The sequence below is a fragment of the Dasypus novemcinctus genome, chromosome 10 (assembly GCF_030445035.2).
Source record: "Dasypus novemcinctus isolate mDasNov1 chromosome 10, mDasNov1.1.hap2, whole genome shotgun sequence".
NCBI lineage: Eukaryota > Metazoa > Chordata > Mammalia > Cingulata > Dasypodidae > Dasypus > Dasypus novemcinctus.
This window is the reverse complement of record NC_080682.1, coordinates 3663117-3681611: the sequence shown is the minus strand read 5'-3', so window position 1 is coordinate 3681611 and position 18495 is coordinate 3663117. Positions and strand designations below refer to the sequence as shown.

Sequence of the window (18495 nt, the reverse complement as noted above, 5' to 3'; positions counted from 1 at the left end):
TGAGTGGATGGATGGATAGATGGGTGGATGGATGGGTAGGTGGATGGATGGATGGGTGGATGAGTGGATGGGTGGATGAGTGGATGGGTGGATGGATGGGTGGGTGGATGGATGGACGGACGGACGGACGGGTGGATGGATGGGTGGGTGGATGGATGGATGGATGAGTGGATGGATGGGTGGGTGGGTAGATGGATGGATGGGTGGATGAGTGGATGGATGGATGAGTGGATGGATGAGTGGATGGATGAGTGGATGGGTGGATGGATGGGTGGATGGATGGACAGATGGATGGGTGGGTGGGTGGACGGATGGATGGGTGGGTGGGTGGATGGATGGATGGGTGGGTGGGTGGATGGATGGATGGGTGGATGAGTGGATGGATGGATGGATGGATGAGTGGATGGATGGATGTAGATAGGCAGGTATATAATCCTTTCTAGCCCTACACCTCTTATTCCTTCAAAATTCAGACAACGTCTTCACCTATCCCATTTGTTAGATAGGAATCCATTTCAAAAATGGTCCTGAGAGGAATAGAAATGACATCTCTGTCTGCTGCCTATGCAAAATTTCCACAGTCTTGGCACCCTTTTATAATAAAACAGAATTCAATCCCACAAATCTATATTGAATATTAACTCACTGCATCACTTTGGCAAATTCTTAGATCTTTCAAATACAGGCAGAGGCCCTTGCCCTACGAGCACCTCCCCCACCATCGGAGTTTAATCATTCCTGATGCCCCCATGATGAGATTTGTTTTTTCCTAGGAAAGAGACAGACTTAATGGAGTGTGGCTACTCTTTGTTTTTCTTAAGCAAATTATGCCAAGGTCCATGTGGCAATTTCCCAGAAGAGAGACCACATATTGCTGCAAGGAAAAGAACAGGTAATGTTTACATGCTTCCTGTTAAAATTCCTTCCTTTATGGAGAAATTAGGCTGGCTTGCTCTCAAAGCTTCTAAAGAGGTGGGGAGAAACCGGCCCCAAATGACTTTAAAGAATTGTGGTGTCCCCAAAGACATTCCTGCAAACTCTGAACCAGACACTGTTTCTGTTTTCAAGAAGTGCCTGGGCTCACTGGAGGAAGACTTGTAAGAAAAGGCCATTGCTTTATTTACTTACTTATTTTTAGTATCTGGTATATTCTATGTTTTTATTTTTTTTTAATTAAAGTTAATAGATCACAAGGAATGTTACATTAAAAAACATAAAAAAACAAGAAATATAAGAGGTTCCCATATAACCCACTCCCAACCCCCACCACATCATTTTTGTAAATTGTATTTTTTGAAGATATATACATCACAAAAAAAAAAATGCTACACTAAAAATGTGAGGTTCCTGTATACCTCCAGCCCCCACCCCACTCCTCCCACACCAACAACCATCCTCATCATTGCGGCACCCTCATTGCACTCGGTGAACACATTTTGGGGCACTGCTGCCCTACGCAGATGATAGTTTACCCTGTAGTTCGCACTCTCCCCCAGTCCATTCAGTGGGTTCAGCACCCAGCGGGGAGGCCCTCTGGGTTGGTCTTGGGAGCACGTGGACAGGTTCCGGCAGGGGTCAGGGGCCACGGTGGGCGGGCCGCTGTGGCCGGGTCTGTAGAAGGCTCAGCTAGGTGGGCCTGGGCAGCTTCGAAGCTTTGCACCCCCAGTGTTGGTCCATCTGTGGGGTTCATGGAGGCGACAGCGAAAGCCGCACGTGGAGAGGTTTTCTCATGCTGAACGCCGCTCTAAGTTAACGCGTTTGCGCCTCGTGGCAACCTCGTGAAATTGGGTATTGTCGTTCTCCTATTTTTGATGAGCAAACCGGCATCAGGAGATGAAGAAATGGGCCAGTGAGAGCTGGAGTTCAGATTCAGCCCCAAGCAGCCTGACTATTCTCCTCAGTCTGTGCAGAAAGCTGAATTCCCTGCAGCTTCTCCCATCGCAAGATGCAGCCTTTTTGCCCACTCTTAAGTCCGGGCTGGCCTCGTGACCTCCTCTGACCAACACAGTGTGCTGGAAGCGACACTACGAAGCCCTGCCTGTGGTCGTCAAGAGGGACCGTGGCAAGAGCCTGAGAGGACGAAAAGTGAGGTGCCCCCACCAACAGCCAGCCACCTGCTAGACGTGGGGCAGGGCCATCTGCCATCATCAGTCACCAGAGGACCTGCGGGTCACCTCAAGGGCATGGGAGAGCCCAGCAGAGACCAGTCAAACCAGTGGATTGGTGAGTAGTAATAAAAGAGCTGTTGTTTCAAGTCTCGCCTCCCGGGATGGTTTGTTACGTGGCAAAGCTGATGGATACACGCAGCAATACTGCCTCCGCAGTCTAAGTAACGGGCCCTTCTCGTGGTCTGTTGTCAACTGGCTCAAAAATCATCTGCTTATCAATACATAGGACATGGAAAGTACAGGGAAGCTAAGAGGATTACTGAAATGCACGTGGTAATGCTGTAGACCAGGGCATGGCCAGGCACAGCCCAGGGAACTGCCCTGGCCCTCCACCTGTTTTGTGAGGAAAGTCTTTTTGGCCCAGAGCTGTGCTCATTCCCGCACACATGGCCGTGGCTGCTTTTGAACTACAATGGCAGAGTTGAGTCGTCGAGACCATGGGGCCCACCGAGACTAAAGCATTTTACTTTCTGACCCTTTTCAGAAAACGTTTGCCCCCTCCTAGCCCAGACTTGGCCCGCTTTCCACTAAGACGGCCATCACCTGTGGTTCCCAGACCAGCAGAGTCAGCTTCACCTGTTGGAAATGCAACCCCAAGGCCTCTCCCCGATCTCCTCCATCAGAAACGCGGGGGTGGGCTGGTTTAAGCAGCCCCTGAGGACTCTGCGGTAAGACACCATGAGACAGCAGTCATCGAGCACAGAAATCTGGTGTGATTGTCAAGTCCCAGCTAAACCAGCATTTGCTTTCGTGCTCGTGACCCGCCTTTTGGGGAGTAATCATTGCCTGAAGCCTTCTTTTACTAATTTAATCTGCCCTCAGCAAGATTAGAGACGCTCTTCGGGGGCTGCAGAGAAAGAAATCCAACCTTCCTCCCCGGAACCCTCCAAAAGAAATCAAGCCTTTACATAAGGCATCGGAAGCAACACTGGGAGTCTCCTGGGGTACAAGACCAGTTACAGCAAAGCTAAGCCTCTCGACAAGTGCCCAAGTCCAGGTAAAATATCCAAGGGGCCTGCTTTGCCATGGCTTTCCTAGTTTTAGCCCCGAAAGTTCTGCATCCTAGAAGCCCGCCGGCCCCGGGGTAAACGGGGACAGTGGCTCAAGGGGCCAGGCTTCCCTGAGAAAATCCTGGCATGGGACTGTCACTCTGTCCCCAGGCCATCCACAGTATTTACTGAAGCCAAGCGCAGGTGCTGGGGTGCAGGGCTGAAAGGTGGGGAGCTAACACGACGGTGCGCCAAAGGCCGAGCGACATAAGCCAGCCAGAGCAGCAGCATATCCGGGGATGACTGCAATTATGTGAAGTTCAACAGGAGGCAAAACTTATCACCAGGGGAACAAATGGTGTAGGACGGGGAGTCCTGAGCCTGCCGGCAGGGGCATTACTCGGGGGGCTCCTCTCCTGGCCGCTGCTCCCAGCAGCACTGGCTGCGCCGGCTGTCCTGCCACGGGCTCCACCATGACACCTGCCCTCTTGGGGGGTGGGCTTCTGCAGTTCGTTCCCTTCACAGCTCCCAGGAAATCACATGTTAGGGCCAGACGGTCCGAAACAGGGTCCCAGAGCTCCGCTTCTGTCCCTTCCCCCAGAGTGCTGGCCGTGAGCCCCAAACAGGAAAGGGGTGATTATCATCTTTATTTCCATCTATTTTATTATGTTGTATTGTACAACAAGATGCATATAATGTGTATGTCCGTTTCAGGGACTCCCATTTGTTTTGACAGCTAAGTAAGTAACCCACCGTTCAGCTTAAGATGTGACGTCGCATCTTCCGAATGTCTTGCCAGTCCCACTGCGCCTCCGTCCCCCATGTTTCCTGTTAATAATTCCCTTGTTTTCCGTTACATGTTTACCTCATCAGGCTATGTCCCTAAATAAGGTATTGTTAGACTTTTTTTTTTAAGATTTATTTATTTATTCCCTTCTCCCTTGTTGTTTGTGGTTGCTGTCTACTCTGTGTCTGCTCATCTTCTCTTTAGGAGGCACCAAGAACTGAACCCGGGGCCTCCCAGGTGAGAGAGGTGCTCAATCTCTTGAGCCACCTCTGCTCCCTGCTTTGCTGTCTCATTGTGTTTCCTCCTTGTGTCTCCTTGTTGCGTCATTTTGTTATACCAGCTCACTGCACCAGCTTGCTGTCTTGCCCATCTTCTCCAGGAAGCACCGGGAACCAAACCTGGGACCTTCCATATGGTAAGCAGGAGCCCAATCACTTGAGCCACATCCACTTCCCTATTGTTAGGTTTTGCCTGTTTTTTACCTTAATGTAAATAGGATAACCACCTGGTACGTGTCTTCTGGGGCTTGCTTATTTCATTCAACCTCTGGAGAGTCATTCGTGCTGATGCGCATAACTGTGGTCCCTTTCCCATTGCTATATTAGTATCCCATATTCCACCCTATGGATACAGTTAATTTGTGCCAAGGGATGTATTTGAATAAGAGTTGGCTGGCAAACATCCTGTAGGAAGATGCCAGCCTTTACCCACGGGCTTTGGTCGTCCGGGTGGGGCGTGTGCGTTCAGGGCTGCTGTAACAAGGTCCCACAAGCTGGACGGCTGGAAACAACACTTCTGGAAGCCAGAGTCTGAGCTGCAGGTGTGGGCGGGGCCGGGTCCCTCTGGAAGTGGAGGGGAGGCCCTTCCTCCTCTTCAGCTTCTGGTGGTCCCGGCCGTCCTGGGTGTCCCTTGGCTGTGGACACGTGGCTCCAGGCTCTGCCGCCGTGGTCACGTGGCCTCTGCCTGGGGTCAGCCTGGGCCCCCTGTCCCCTTCTTCCAAGGACACCAGCTGTGTTGGACTAAGGGTCTCCTAATCCAGCATGACCTCATTTGAACTCAACTCAGTCCATCTGCCAAGACTCTACTTCCAAATAAGGTCATATTCTGAGGTACCGGGATTAGGACTTCAACATACCTTTTTGGGATGGGCAATTCAACCCAGAACAGGGCCAGAACTGACCTGTAGGGAATCCAGGTGAGGGTCAGCCCTGCGGGGCTGCACTCCCTCTTGTACCTCACAGTGCTCCCTCTCTGCCCTAGACAAGCCTTGGTCAACGATTTAAATAACTTTGGCCTAAAAGAGCATGGACTTGTTCTCCTGGGATGTGCACACATCTGGGACTGTCCTGAACAACCCACACATACTATTTACAATTAAGTGTCTATCTGCATGAGTAATAGACACACATGGTAAAAATGCAAAAACTCTCAAGGGTAGAGTGAGGGAAGAAAGCTTCCAGCTCTGTCTTCTCTACCCTGCACCCCAAAGGTGGCTGTGACATAGCGAGGATGGGGGACGGCTTCCCAAACCCTAGATTTTTCTGGTTTTTGCACAAAGCAGTTTCGTTTCTGGTTGTGCTGGGAGTCCTCTGGTGGCTGTTTGCTAGACCACAGTCTGTTTCCTGGACCATGATTTTCACAAATCAAATCTTTCTCTCAAATCCAAATTTCCAGGAGGAAGTGGTATCACCGATGCTTCACAGAATATTCCTTCTGAGGCAAAGTTTGTCTTTTTGGTCTTTAAGCCTACCCCTACCACAATGCACAGTCATTTGACTCCATTTAATCAAGTGTTTTTAAGGCACAATAATGAAAGGAGGGGCAATTTTAATATGTATGTACTTAACTAAAATATCTAGTTCTGGGTCCTGCGAAGACACAGCACACGAAGACCATGCCTGAAAGACACAGAGTCCATCTGGAGGAGAGGTCAGTAAATAACAGCCCGGGGCCACATCTGGCCCAGCTCCTCTTTTTATAAATAAAGTTTTATTGAAACGCAGACATGCTCTTCATTTACGTATAGTGTATGGATGCTTTCGGGCTACCATGGCAGAATCGAGCAGTCGTGACTGAGCCACCATGGCCCACAAAGCCTAAGCCGTTTACTCTCTGGCTCTTAACAGAAAATGTTTGTCCACCCCTGGTTAGTGGCTCACCCCAGAGACGTAAAGCAATGGAAAGAAGCTTCCTATTTGGGTTCACTTTTGCCTTCATCCATTCATCCATTCAAAAATTTGTTGCATTTCTACAATGTGCTAGATGTTATTTCTGGCCAGAAAAGATTCCAGATATTTTCAAACTTGGAAATCCTAGTATTTTGAGTTTGGACAATAACTCATTCCAGGTACCAGCATTTTCCACCCAGAAAAGCTTCATACTCATCTTGGAAGCATCAGCTCAGAGGCTGCTCATTTCACCAAGGTGCCTCCGCGCTGCCCGCGGAACCCCAACACAGACACGCCCCTGCCGTCCCGTTTCCTCCTCATTTGCCTTCTTTAGGGCACACCACCAAGAAGGGTCTGGGTTGGTCAATGCACTGACGAACGAGAGACTGGTGAAATCTGGCCTTGGTGATCCTGTGATTCCTAAACCAAGCCTCCGCTCCACCAGAGCTTGTATCTTGATCAGGGATTGCCTTGCTTTTGTTAGTGCTACTCTGGCGAGAATTACAGATAGGAAGAAAATTCCAACATGTTTTCATTTGCCTGGCCACAAGCGCCTCAAAGTAGAGCCTTCCCCTTCATTAACAGAGCCTGTGTTTAAACCTAGGCCGATGAGTCGTGCAAAGAGGCACGTCGACCAAAACACAGGCATTGTCCTGCGCGTTCCGCCCAGCACAACCCGGCTCTGGGATTCTGGAACCAGCCCAGCCCGCGCCCGCACCCGCAGAGACGGTCGCTGGATGGGCTTAGAATGGAGCAGGACGCAGGTGTAACTGTGCTCCATCTCCATCTCCTAAGAGAAGTCTTTGTAATAGCTGGAGGAAGAAGGTAAGAAGAGTCACGAGCAAACCCGGTAGAACCATTAACCTGCACACACGGGAAACGTAAACCTCCCAAAGCAAAGCTCACTTACGGTTCTCCAGACACCTAGGAGCTGCAGTCTCCACTCACCTTTGGGTTGTCGGGCTCAGGCACGGCGCATCTGTGGGCCTGATTCTCCAGGGGTTTGTGTTCTTTCAGCAGTTGTTGTTGGCATTTTAACTTCCTAAACTAAAGGTAGATTCCAAAAAGACTTTCATTAAACAGTGACGACATCTTGAGCCATGGAAACAAAAAGATGCGTGAAAACTGCCTGAAAATGCCACCAACTGGCAACCCTTTGATCTCTTTCCTTTAGGGAATGGACCGTCCCACACCACCGAATCATCTGGTTTCCTGGGCCCTCCTAGAACACAACTTTTTGAAAAACACAAGCATTTCCAAAGTAAATGACAAACCTTCCTGCCGTCCCAAGCAGGGGACCTGAGTGTGGTGTGGCTGTCCTTGCTGGCTGGACCATCTCACCGTCAACAACAATTGCTCTGTGCTGTAATACAGCAGTGACCTCAGGGCCTTGAACTGTGCAGGGACACCAGTCCCTGCAGGAAATGGCCCCCACCTATTACCTTCTCGTCCTTCTCTTAGCCTTTTTACTTTTTCTGTATCCACCCTGACAGCTGTTTGGTGTGTCTGATCCTCCTAGGATGTGTCCGAGCATAGGACAACAGGAACGCAGGACCCCAGCCTGAATGCCCCAAGACCTTTGCTTGGGTTGCGGAAAACCTGGGAGTTGAAGAGACAGGTTGACTCTTGCGCAAAGCTGCCCCTGAGCGGGGGGTGTGAGGTAAGGTACACAGGGGCCCACGAGGCACCTGCAGAGCGGGTAGAAGGAGCTGCCGGGTCCTTTGACCCGAACAAGGCAAGGATGGAATGAGGAGCTCTCCTAGGTGGACAGAGACTTCCCAACACCTTGATTGAAGCCACTGTGAAGGACAGGTGCAGTAGAGAGCTCGGAGCTGGACGTGGAGATGCCAGCACATCAGGCGGGTGGCATCACACAATTAGAAGGCGATGGTGACCTTGGAAACCTGTTCTCACTTCAAGGCACTGTGGTGCTGCTTCGGCCAGGTGGGATGGTGAAATGGGGGTATGATGGAGTAGTTAACTTGAACAGCCTTGGTTCTCAAATGTTAGACTCCTTCTGGATATAAGGGGCCCACTTCCTAAATCCATCTCCACTAACAGCTCCTAATAGCCAGCAGGTCAATGGTTCCCTCCCTGGAGACCCAAGTGGAGAAATCCTCTTTCCTCCAGATTTGCTACTCTAAGTGCTGAGGGCCTGGAAAGCAGAGAACCAAGACTGCTGGAATTCTAGCTAGAAAAAGAGATGCGATACACGATAGCCTTGGAGGAACAGAACTCGCAGCTTCCTGTTTAAGCTCAGGGGCTCTGAAGCCAGGCAAGAGAGAGTCACATCCTGGTTCTGTACTTACCACGACCTTGAGAAAATTACTTGAACTTAGCTCTTCCCATATGAAAATTGGCACAAGACCTACCTTCATAGGGCCGATGAGAGGGACAGATGAGTTTCATGGAAAGAACTCCGAGGAGGGTCTTGCAAGTGTGCAAGGACGTTGGTTCCCACCTGGTGCCTGGGGTTTGTGGTTCCCCTTCGTCTGGTTTGTTTGTCCCATTGACAGCTCCCTCTGCCCCACAGGGACTCTATAAAAGCTGCTGCCACAGCTGCCTTCCTGTTCCCTGCTTTTCTCCAGCAGAACCCACCTTGCAGCTTTGCATGCCCTCGTGGTTCCCACCCTCCTTCCAGCCTCTTCCGCTGATGGCTCATTTGGACGATCTGCTTGGACGTGAAGTTTAAATATACAGCTGGGTGACTTCTGACCTTTCCCCACATCTGTGCAAGCAAACTGAGCTAGGAATCGTTTCGAGTCCCTCAAAGTTGGCTCCCTTGTTCCCTTCAGCGTCAGTGACTGCTCCGCCCCATCCCTACATCCCCGCAGGGTATCACTCTCCTGCCTTCATTACAGGACGGAGCTTGCCTGTGCTTGGAATGCATATGCCTGAGGTTATAGTGTCCATCCTCTTGGGTCTTGTTCCGTCACTCAGCGTGCTGCCTGCAGACCCACCCATGTGCCCTGTGTAGCCATAGTCTATCTGAACTTTTTCCTTGCAGTGTTGGCTCCCACCGTGTGGGCTACACCACGATGCACCCATTCTACTGCTCTTGGGCATGTGGGTTGTTTCCAACTCTTGGCTCCTTATGAACAACGCTGCTACGAGCAGTCCTGCTGTGTCTTCTGGTGGACATGAGTATTTCACCCATGGGAATACATCCAGGAGCAGAGCTGCTGGCTCACAGGGAGCATGAGGACTTGGCTTTAGGAGATGTTGCTCAATGGTTTCAACGAGGGCTTGTACCAATTTGCACTCCCATCAGCGACGTGAAAATGTTCCTGTCATTTCACATCACACCAACTGGCTGTTTTCTCGGACCTTTTAATTTTTGCCATTCTGGTGGAGGTGAAGTCTGTCGTGGTGGTTTTAACTGGCAATTCCCTGATAACTAATGAGGTTGAGCACATTTCTGTGCCTATCTAAGTCTTTCTCAGTTTTTAAAAATCAGCTTGCCAGTTGTTTTTCTTAATGAATGGTATGCATATGAGGATTCCAGTGTCTATAAGCGTCATTTCTAATGTCTTTATCCTGCTTGTGGGCTGCCTTTTCACTCTCTAAAGTTTTCTTTTGATGAAAAGAAGTTTATTTCAGTGAAGACCAATTTCTTTTCTTGTCCTTCATGATTAGAACATTTATTTTCCTGTTGAAGAAATCTTTGACTACCCTAAATCGTCCCTTGCTTTTTAAAAGAAATTAATAAAATTTTGTTTCTTTTTTCCATTTAAGTTAGTGATCCATCTCAATTTTGTATATGATGTATGTTAAGATTTCAGATTCATTTTTCTCTGAGTATCTGCATGGACCCCCTGCTACTTATTATTAATTTTTTTTTTGGTTATTTTTTTTTTTAAAGACTATGCTTTCCCCACTTGGTTGTAATGGTGCTTTTATCACCTGGTGGCATCTTCCAATACATAAACATGGGATATCCCTTTATTTATTTAGGTCTTCTTTAATTTCTCTCAAAAATACTTTGTTGTTTTCAGTGGGCAGTAATTCTTGGGCATTTTATCATTACATTTAATTCTAAGTATTTTGGTTTTTTTTTATGCTTTTATAAGTGGTATTTTAAAAATGCATTTTCTGATTTTTTTTTGGTTAGGATAGGAACACAATAGATTTTTTGCATGTTGTCCTTACATCCTGGACCCTTGCTAAATTCACTTAATAGTTCTAATGGTTTTTTAATAAACTCCTTTGGATTTCCTACATATGTGATGTGCCAGGGAGACCCAGGTTCAAGCCTTTGCTAGGAGGACTCACAGCAGCAATTTATTACAGCAAAGGAGGATACAGAGCTAAATCGGTACAGGGAGCAGGTGCATGGGGTGAAGTCCAGGGAGATCAGCACAGGAGTCCAAGGCTCCTCTCCCAGTGGAGGGAGCCACACAGGATGTGCTGATTCCCCAGCCACGGGTAGTGACAACATGTGTGAAATGTCATCTGCTGTGGGGGACTATTGCAGGTTCCACACCCGAGATTTTAGTGGGTGCCAGTTATATACACAGCCCCTGCTTAGCATGTGCCAAAACCCCACACTCCCAGCAGGAAAGCAGGTGTTTAGCAAAAACCATGTTGCTTGTACAAACAGGTTAGACATAGTGAACCACTCATCAGCTAATGGTGAGAAGCCTCCCCAAATCCAGGCTCCCAGATGCGTGGGCTCCCCTTACAAGCAGACCTTTCCAAAGATAACACTTCAGGCCTGATTTATTTATTTATTCCTTTGTGCATAACAATCTTCTGAATTATGCTACTTTACTTATTTCTTTCAAATCTGTATGTTTTTTATTTCATTTTCTTGCCTTATTGCAATCTCTAGGATCTACAAGAGAATGATCAATAGAAGGGGTGGCAGTGGATACTTTGCCTTTCCCTGATATTACAGACAGAGTTCGTGTCAGGTATCAACATTAAATATGTTAGTTGTAAAATTCTTATGAATATCCTTTACCTGACTGAGAAAGTTCTATTCTATTCCTAGGGTTTTTTTTTGTTTTTTTTTTAAAGATTGATTTACTTATTTTTCCCCCTTCCCCTCCTCCCACCCTGTTTCTGCTGTCTGTGTTGTCCTCTTTTCTCATTTCCTCTCCTCTAGGATTCACCGGGATTTGATCCTGGAGACCCCTTATGGGAAGAGAGGTTCCCTATGAATTGCACCACCTCAGTTCCTGGTCTCTACTGCGCTTCACCTTGACTCTCCGCTTCGTCTCTCTTTTGATGTGTCATCATCTTGCTGCCTGACTCACTGGCACAGGCGCTGGCTCACCACGCGGGCACTCGTGCAGGCACTGGCTCACTACGCAGGCACTGGCACCCACCACACGGGCACTTGTGCAGGCACTGACTCACTGTGCAGGCACACTTTCTCTTCTTTTTCACCAGGAGGCGCAGGGACTGAACTGAGGTCTTCCCATATGGTAGGTGGAAGCCCTATCACTTGAGCCACCTCCACTTCCCTATTCCTAGTTTGCTAAGAGTTTTTATCATGATCTGGTGTCTCATTTTTCAAAAAAAATTTTTTCTCCATATATTGAGATGATCATATGGCTTTACGTTATTATTCTATTAATGTGATGAACTACACTGATGGTTTTTTTAATGTTAAAACAACTTTGCAAGACTAGGATAAACCCCACTTTGTCATGGTATGTTAGCTTTTTGCTGTATTGCTGGATTTGATTTACTAATATTATATTGAGGATATTTTACCTCTGATAGTGAACCATACTTTTTTTTTTACAGAGTCCTTGTCAAGTTTTATTATGAGAATTATACTGGCCTCTAAAAACAAGTTGGAAACTATTCTTTCATTCCCTGTGCTATGGAAAAAATGTAAGAAATAATGGTATTTCTTTAAGAAGTTTGATATAATTCACCAGTCAGTTCATTTGGGTCTGGAGTTTTCTTTCTTGAAATATTCTAAAATTAAGAATTTGATTTCTTTAATAGATATAGGACTGTTTGAATTTTCAATTTTTTCTTGCGTCCAATTTTGGTAAATTATGTTTCTCAAGGAATATGTACATTTCACTTAAATTATTAAAATTATTAGCATGAAGTTATTCATAATATTCTCTTAACTTTTTATTGTATTTAGGATCTGTAAAATGATATCCTCTATTACATTCCTGTTATTACTAATTTATTTTCTTTTTTCTTTGATTAATATTGCTACAAGTTTATCTATTTTATTAATATTTTGCAAGAAACAGTTTTAAAACTTGTTATTTTTCCCTTTTGAGTATTTTCTATTTCATTGACTTATATTATCTTTATAATTTGCTTATTTCTATATTATTTGGGTTTAACTTGTGCTGCTTTTTCTACCTCCTTGAGCAGGAAGCTCATATCATTTTTATATTTTTCATTGTTCTGATATATACATTAAAGCTACAAAGATGTATCCATTGATTTAACTTCTTCCCACAAATATAGAAAATTTGTGTATTCATTCAGTTCAAAATGTTTTCTATATAACCTACAGATTGTGGGGAGAGTGTAAAGTACACTGTAAACCATAATCCATGCTTAGTGGCAATGCTCCAAATGTGTTCATCAATTGCAATGAATGTACTACACTAATGAAGGATGTTATTAATGGAGGCAAGTGTGGGTTGTGTGAGGAGCAGGGCATACCAGAATCCCCTATATTTTTTATGTAATATTTATGAAATCTAAATATCTTTTTTAAAAAATAAAATAAAATAAAAAGTTTTCTAACTGTCCTTGGGTTTTCTCCTTGCATGGGCTATTTAGAAGCATATTGCTTAATTTCAAATATTTGGGGATTTTCCAGATATTTTTTGTTGTTGATTTATAATTTAATTCCAATTAAATTTCTAATTTAATCGTCATAATTTATTCCTTTGAAATTTATTGAAATTTATTTTATGTCTCATGGTATGTTGAATGTTCTATATACATTTGAAAAGAATGCTTATTCTGTTCTCTTTGTGTATACTATTCTACAGTTGTCCATTATGTAGAGTTTATTACGGTGTTGTACAAGTCTTCTATTATCTAACTGATTTTTGTCTACTTGTTCCAACAATAACTGAGAGAGGTATATTAACCCTCCAGCTATGATTGTGGAATTCCCCATTTCTCCCTTTGATTCTGTCTACTTTTCCTACTAATATTCTGAGTTTGATATTATATCATGTTAGTAACTTGCACTTTTTTCTCATTATAAAGTCTTCCCCTCTATCTCTGAGAATACTCCATATCTTGGAGTGTATTTGGTGTGGTATTTACATAGTTACACTGGCTTTCTTATCGATAGTGTTTACAAGGCGTATCTTTTACTCTTTATGTGTTTTTTTTTAATTTATTGAAGTATATCACTCATACCTAAACATACATAAACAATAAATGTATAATAATTGTTGTGAACTTACAAAGCAAACATATATAGCATCATGCAGGCCTCTCATACCTCCCCCTACCACCAATACCTTACATTGTTCTGAAACATTTCTAAGTAACGATTAAAGAGCATCCTCGAAATATTACTACTAACCAAAGTATCTTACATTTGGTGTACTTTCCCCCCAACCAAGCCTGTTATTATTACTATATCATTTATATATGAACATACATAAACAATAAGTATATAGTAAAAGTTGTGAACTTACAAAGCAAACATGCATTACATCAACATACATCAACCCACCACCCACACCTTGCATTGTTGTGAGATATTTGTTACAAAATTATCAAAGAATACTGTCAAAATCTTACTAGTAACTATAGTCCTTACCTTACATTTGGTGTATTTTCTCCCAACCCACCCTATTATTATTTTTTTAATATATTTTTATGACTGAAGTTGTAAACTTACGAAACAATCAGGCACAATTGTAGAATTCCCGTACAACACCCCTTTATCAACATACCACACCACGGTAGAACATTTGTTAAAGATTATGAGATAATGACATCAGACTATTACCAGTGTACGTTTGGAACACTTTTTCCATACTCCCTGATTGTTAACACAGTGTTATCTTTGGCATAATGCAGAATATTACATTATTACTGTTAACCACAGTCCATAGATCACTACAACTGAACATTTCCCATACTTCTCCACAATCACACCACCCTGAAATAGTGATGTACATCTGCTCTAGCTCACAAAGGACACTCCTGCACCTGTACCATCAACCACAATTCTCATCCACCTCTGGGTTTACTGTGTTAGTCAGTCCCTAGATTATTCTCTGGCTTTCTTTGAGTTGGCATTTACATCCCTAGCCTTTTCAGCCATATTCCCATTTATAAACCAGCTCTCACTCACTATAATGTTATCATCAACTTGATACATTTCCACACTTTTACAGTAAAGTTAATTAAAACTTCTACATACATTAAACATCAGTAGTCCATCTCACTCCTTCTTTTATCTCCTTCAAGAGTCCACCACCTACCCCCAGGTCTTGAAGATATTTTCTTACATTTTCTTCTAGAAACCTCATGGTTCTTGCTTTTATATTTAGGTTTTTTATCCATTTTGAGTTAAGTTTTGGATTAGGTGTGAGATAGGCTATGGATATCCAGTTCTCTCAGAGTCATTTATTGAATGGACTATTCTGCCCAAGTAGGGTGGGTTTGACAGGCTTGTCAAAAATCACTTGACCATAGATGTGAGGGTCTGTTTCTGAACCATCAGTTTGGTTCCATTGGTCTTTGTGTCCATCTTTGTGCCAGTACCATGCTATTTTTACCACAAGTAGCTAGGTAATATGATTTAAAGTATAAGAGTGAGAGTCTTCCAATTTTGCTTTTCCTTTTTAAGATGTTTCTGGCTATTTGGGACCCTTTACCCTTCCAAATAAATTTGATAGTCATGTTTTCCATTTATCTTTTAAAACGCTGGTGGAATTTTTAAAATCAGGATTGCATTGAATTTGTGTATTAATTTGAGTAGAATTGACATCTTAATTATATTCAGTCTTCCAATCTGTGAGCACCAAATGTTCTTCCAATTATTTAGGTCTTCTTGCTTTTTTTAACAATGAGCTGTAGTTTTCTGAATACAAGTGCTTTACATCATTAAGTTTATTCTAACTATTTGGATTTTATCTGCCATTTTATATTCATATTTCTTTTGACATTTTTAGTTACTTTTACTGATATAATCTTCATTTCTAGACTCTCTTCCAAGCCTCTCTCCACAGTCTTTTCAAATTGTAGCATACCCTTTATTATTTCCTGCAAAGCCCATCTCTTGGTTACAAACTCTCTGTTTCTGTTTATCTGTATTTTAAACTCACCCTCATTTTTAAAAGACAACCTTGCTGGACATAAGATTCCTGACTGGAATTTTTTCTCTTGCAGTATCTTAAATATATCATACCACTGTCTTCTTGCCTCCATGGTTTATAATTAGAAATCAGCACTTAATCTTATTGGTATCCCTTATACATTATGTGTTGTTTTCTCTTGCTAGTCTCAGAATTCTCTCTTTGTCTTTGGCATTTGACATTCTGATTAGTATGTGTCCTGGAGTTAGTCTATTCAGATTTATTCAGAGGCGAGTATGTTGTGTTTCTTGGACATGGATATCTATGTCACTCAATAAAGTTGGAAAATTTTCTACCATTATTTCTTCAAATAGTCCTGCCCCTTTTCCTTTCTCTTTTCCTTCTGGGACATCCATGACATGTATGTTTGCACCTCTCTTGCTGTTGTTTAGTTCCCTGAGGACTTGTTCAATTTTTCCATTCTTTACTTCATCTCTTCTTTTATATGTTCCCTTTCAGAGGCCATTTCTTTAAGCTCACCAATCCTTTCTTTTGCTTCCTCAAATCTGCTATTATATGATTCCAGTGTATTTTTAATTTCATTTACTGCAACTTTCATTCCCACAAATTTGGCTATTTTTCTATGTATGCTTTCAAATTCTTCTTTGTAATCATTCAATGTCTTCTTAATATCCTTAATCTTTTTAGCCATCTCATTGAATTTATTAAGGAGGTCTGTTTGAACATCTATAATTAGTTTCCTCATGTCATCTAGAGGCTTATCTTGGTCCTTTAACTGGGTCGTATCTCCCTGTTTCTTGGCATGGATTGTAAGTTTTTGTTGGTGTCTCGGCATCTAGCTTACTAGATATATTTATTCTGGGTGCGGTTTTTTTCTTGCCTTTTTCTCCCTTGCTGGTTGTGTAATAGGAGCCAAGGATGTAGTTGGTGCTATAAGCTGTAAAGGCTCAAGCTGTCCTCATTGTCCCAGGGACGGTGAAGCTTCTCCCAACTTTCTCCTTTGGCAAGGGTAGGGACAGAGCCACAGCCGTAACAACCCAAGTTGTGCAGACCTAAGCTATAGTTGGCCAGAGAGACTGATGAAGCTTCATGCCCCTTTCTCCCCTGCCTGGGTGAGGATGGAGCTGCAGGTGTGGGCAACAATCTATGCCATGCAGGTCCAAGATGACCACAGTTGCCCTGGTAGACTTCTGATTATTCAGTCTGTGCCAGCCAAATGTACCTGCAGTTACCTGGATAGGCTAGTGCAGGGCCCACCAGCTTCCTCCCCACCAGAGGTGGGGCTGAAGCCAAGGCCAGGGCTGCAGGCCAAGCAGGGTGAAAGAAGCTGGTCCCTGCCACCACTGGTCACTGTGATTCTCAGTCAAGCCAGCTTCCCCTCATGCTAGGGACAGTCAAAATTGTGGCTACTGACCTCTTTCCTACTTGGACAGGTTTAAAATTTAGCTGTTCTTGGGGTTATACTTTAGCCAGCTGAATTGACTAATCAGTAGCTGAAGTCAGTGGCCAATTGTCTCTTTCTCCCCCACTTTTGGGAAATGGAGTTTCCAATTCCAGCCACAGAATAGCTCCTGAGGTACCTGCACCATCAGAGTAAGATAATCGCTGGCCTCCTCAGCGTGGCCTGTATTTTCCCAGAGAGGCTGGCACAGGTCTCCCCAGCTTCCTCAATGCCGAAAGTGGGGCTAGCGCTTATGCTAGAGCTACAATCTGATCTGAATGGAAAGAAGCCAGACCCCTACCAGCACTGTGATTTTGTTTTCCCCACTTCCCCTCATGCCAGGGGAGGAGTTAAGATGGCAATTACCAGCCTCTTTCTGACTTGGACAGATTCAAACTTAAGCTGTTTTTAGGATTATACTTTAGCCTGCCAAATTGACTAATCAGTACCTGAAGTTGGTGCCCAACCATCTCTTCCTCCCCGATTTTTGGGAAGTGGATCTTCCAATTCCAACCATGGAATAACTCCCAAAGCAGCTTGTGCCTCCAGTGGAGGATGGGCACCAGCTTCCAAGGCATGGAGGGGCTTTACTTACAAATCTTTTCTGCAGATGGGCAGTCTCCTGCTTCCACTCTTTCAAGGATGTTGTAGGATGCTTTTCTGGTCTCCTGGAGCCCCTAAACAGGTGCATTAGATAGCTCTGGGTGATTCCTAACTGTCCCATAGCACGAGCTGACTCTATGAGTTCCTTACTCTGCCACCATCTTGCTGGTTGTCTATCTATATTTTTAAAAGTGCACTTGTCACAAACAGCATGTATTTGTGTCTTGCCTTTTTTCTAACTAAATCTCTGCCTTTTAATGGGAGTGTTTAGTCCATCTGCGTTTAATGTAATTATTTATACAGTTGTGTTTAATTTCAGATATGGTACTTTTCATTTCTAAATTATCGATTTGATTCTTTTGTACAGATTCTGATTCTCTTTAAATTCTCCCTCTTTTAATCCATTTTGTCTATCTCTTCCTCTAGGTTTTTTCAGCATGAGCAATCATAGTGCAGAGTTCTTGCCTGCTAATACCAATACTTGGATCATTTGTGGATCTGCTTGTAGGTCTCCTTTTTTCTCATTGTGAATGGACACATTTTCCCACCTCTTCAAATATGTAAAATTTTATATTTTAAGGTACTAATTGAGTATAAAAGAGCCCTAGATGCTCAAGATGAGAAATGTTCTCCTCTGTTAGGCAAATAGGATACATGACTAATCAACTCATAAATCAAAGATTGAGCTGGATCAGGCCTGGGTTAAAGGATAAAAAGAGGGGAGGGGAGGGGAGGGGAAGGGAGGGGAGCTGAGGTGGGGTGGGAGATAGACCAGTGTGCAAGTCATTTAGGTCACTTGGTGTCATAAAATTCAACACTTTTGCACCTCAAAGGACTTTGTCAAAAGGGTGAAAATGCAGCCAACTCAATGGGAGAAAATGTTTGGCAATCACATATCTGATAAGGGTTTAATATCTATGAAATATAAGGTGATACACGATTCAACGATAAAAAGATAAACTGATTAAAAGATGGGCAAAAGACTTGAAAAGACAACTGTCCAAAGAAGAAATACAAATGGCAAAGCAGCACATGAAAAAATGTTCACTATCACTAGCCAT

General features: G+C 44.0%; 1 protein-coding gene across 1 annotated transcript in view; it reads right to left on the bottom strand.

Annotated features, from left to right (window-relative positions):
* The window catches only part of LOC101447327 (actin, gamma-enteric smooth muscle), a 38562-nt gene extending 31127 nt beyond the window's left edge, over window positions 1-7435 (bottom strand). The window contains exons 1-2 of the mRNA XM_004450916.2: window positions 7387-7435; window positions 7061-7159 (exon numbers count right to left, since the gene is read on the bottom strand). The gene's annotated coding sequence lies outside the window, so the exon portion shown is untranslated. The remainder of the gene's footprint in view (window positions 1-7060; window positions 7160-7386) is intronic.
* Window positions 7436-18495: the final 11060 nt, after the last annotated feature.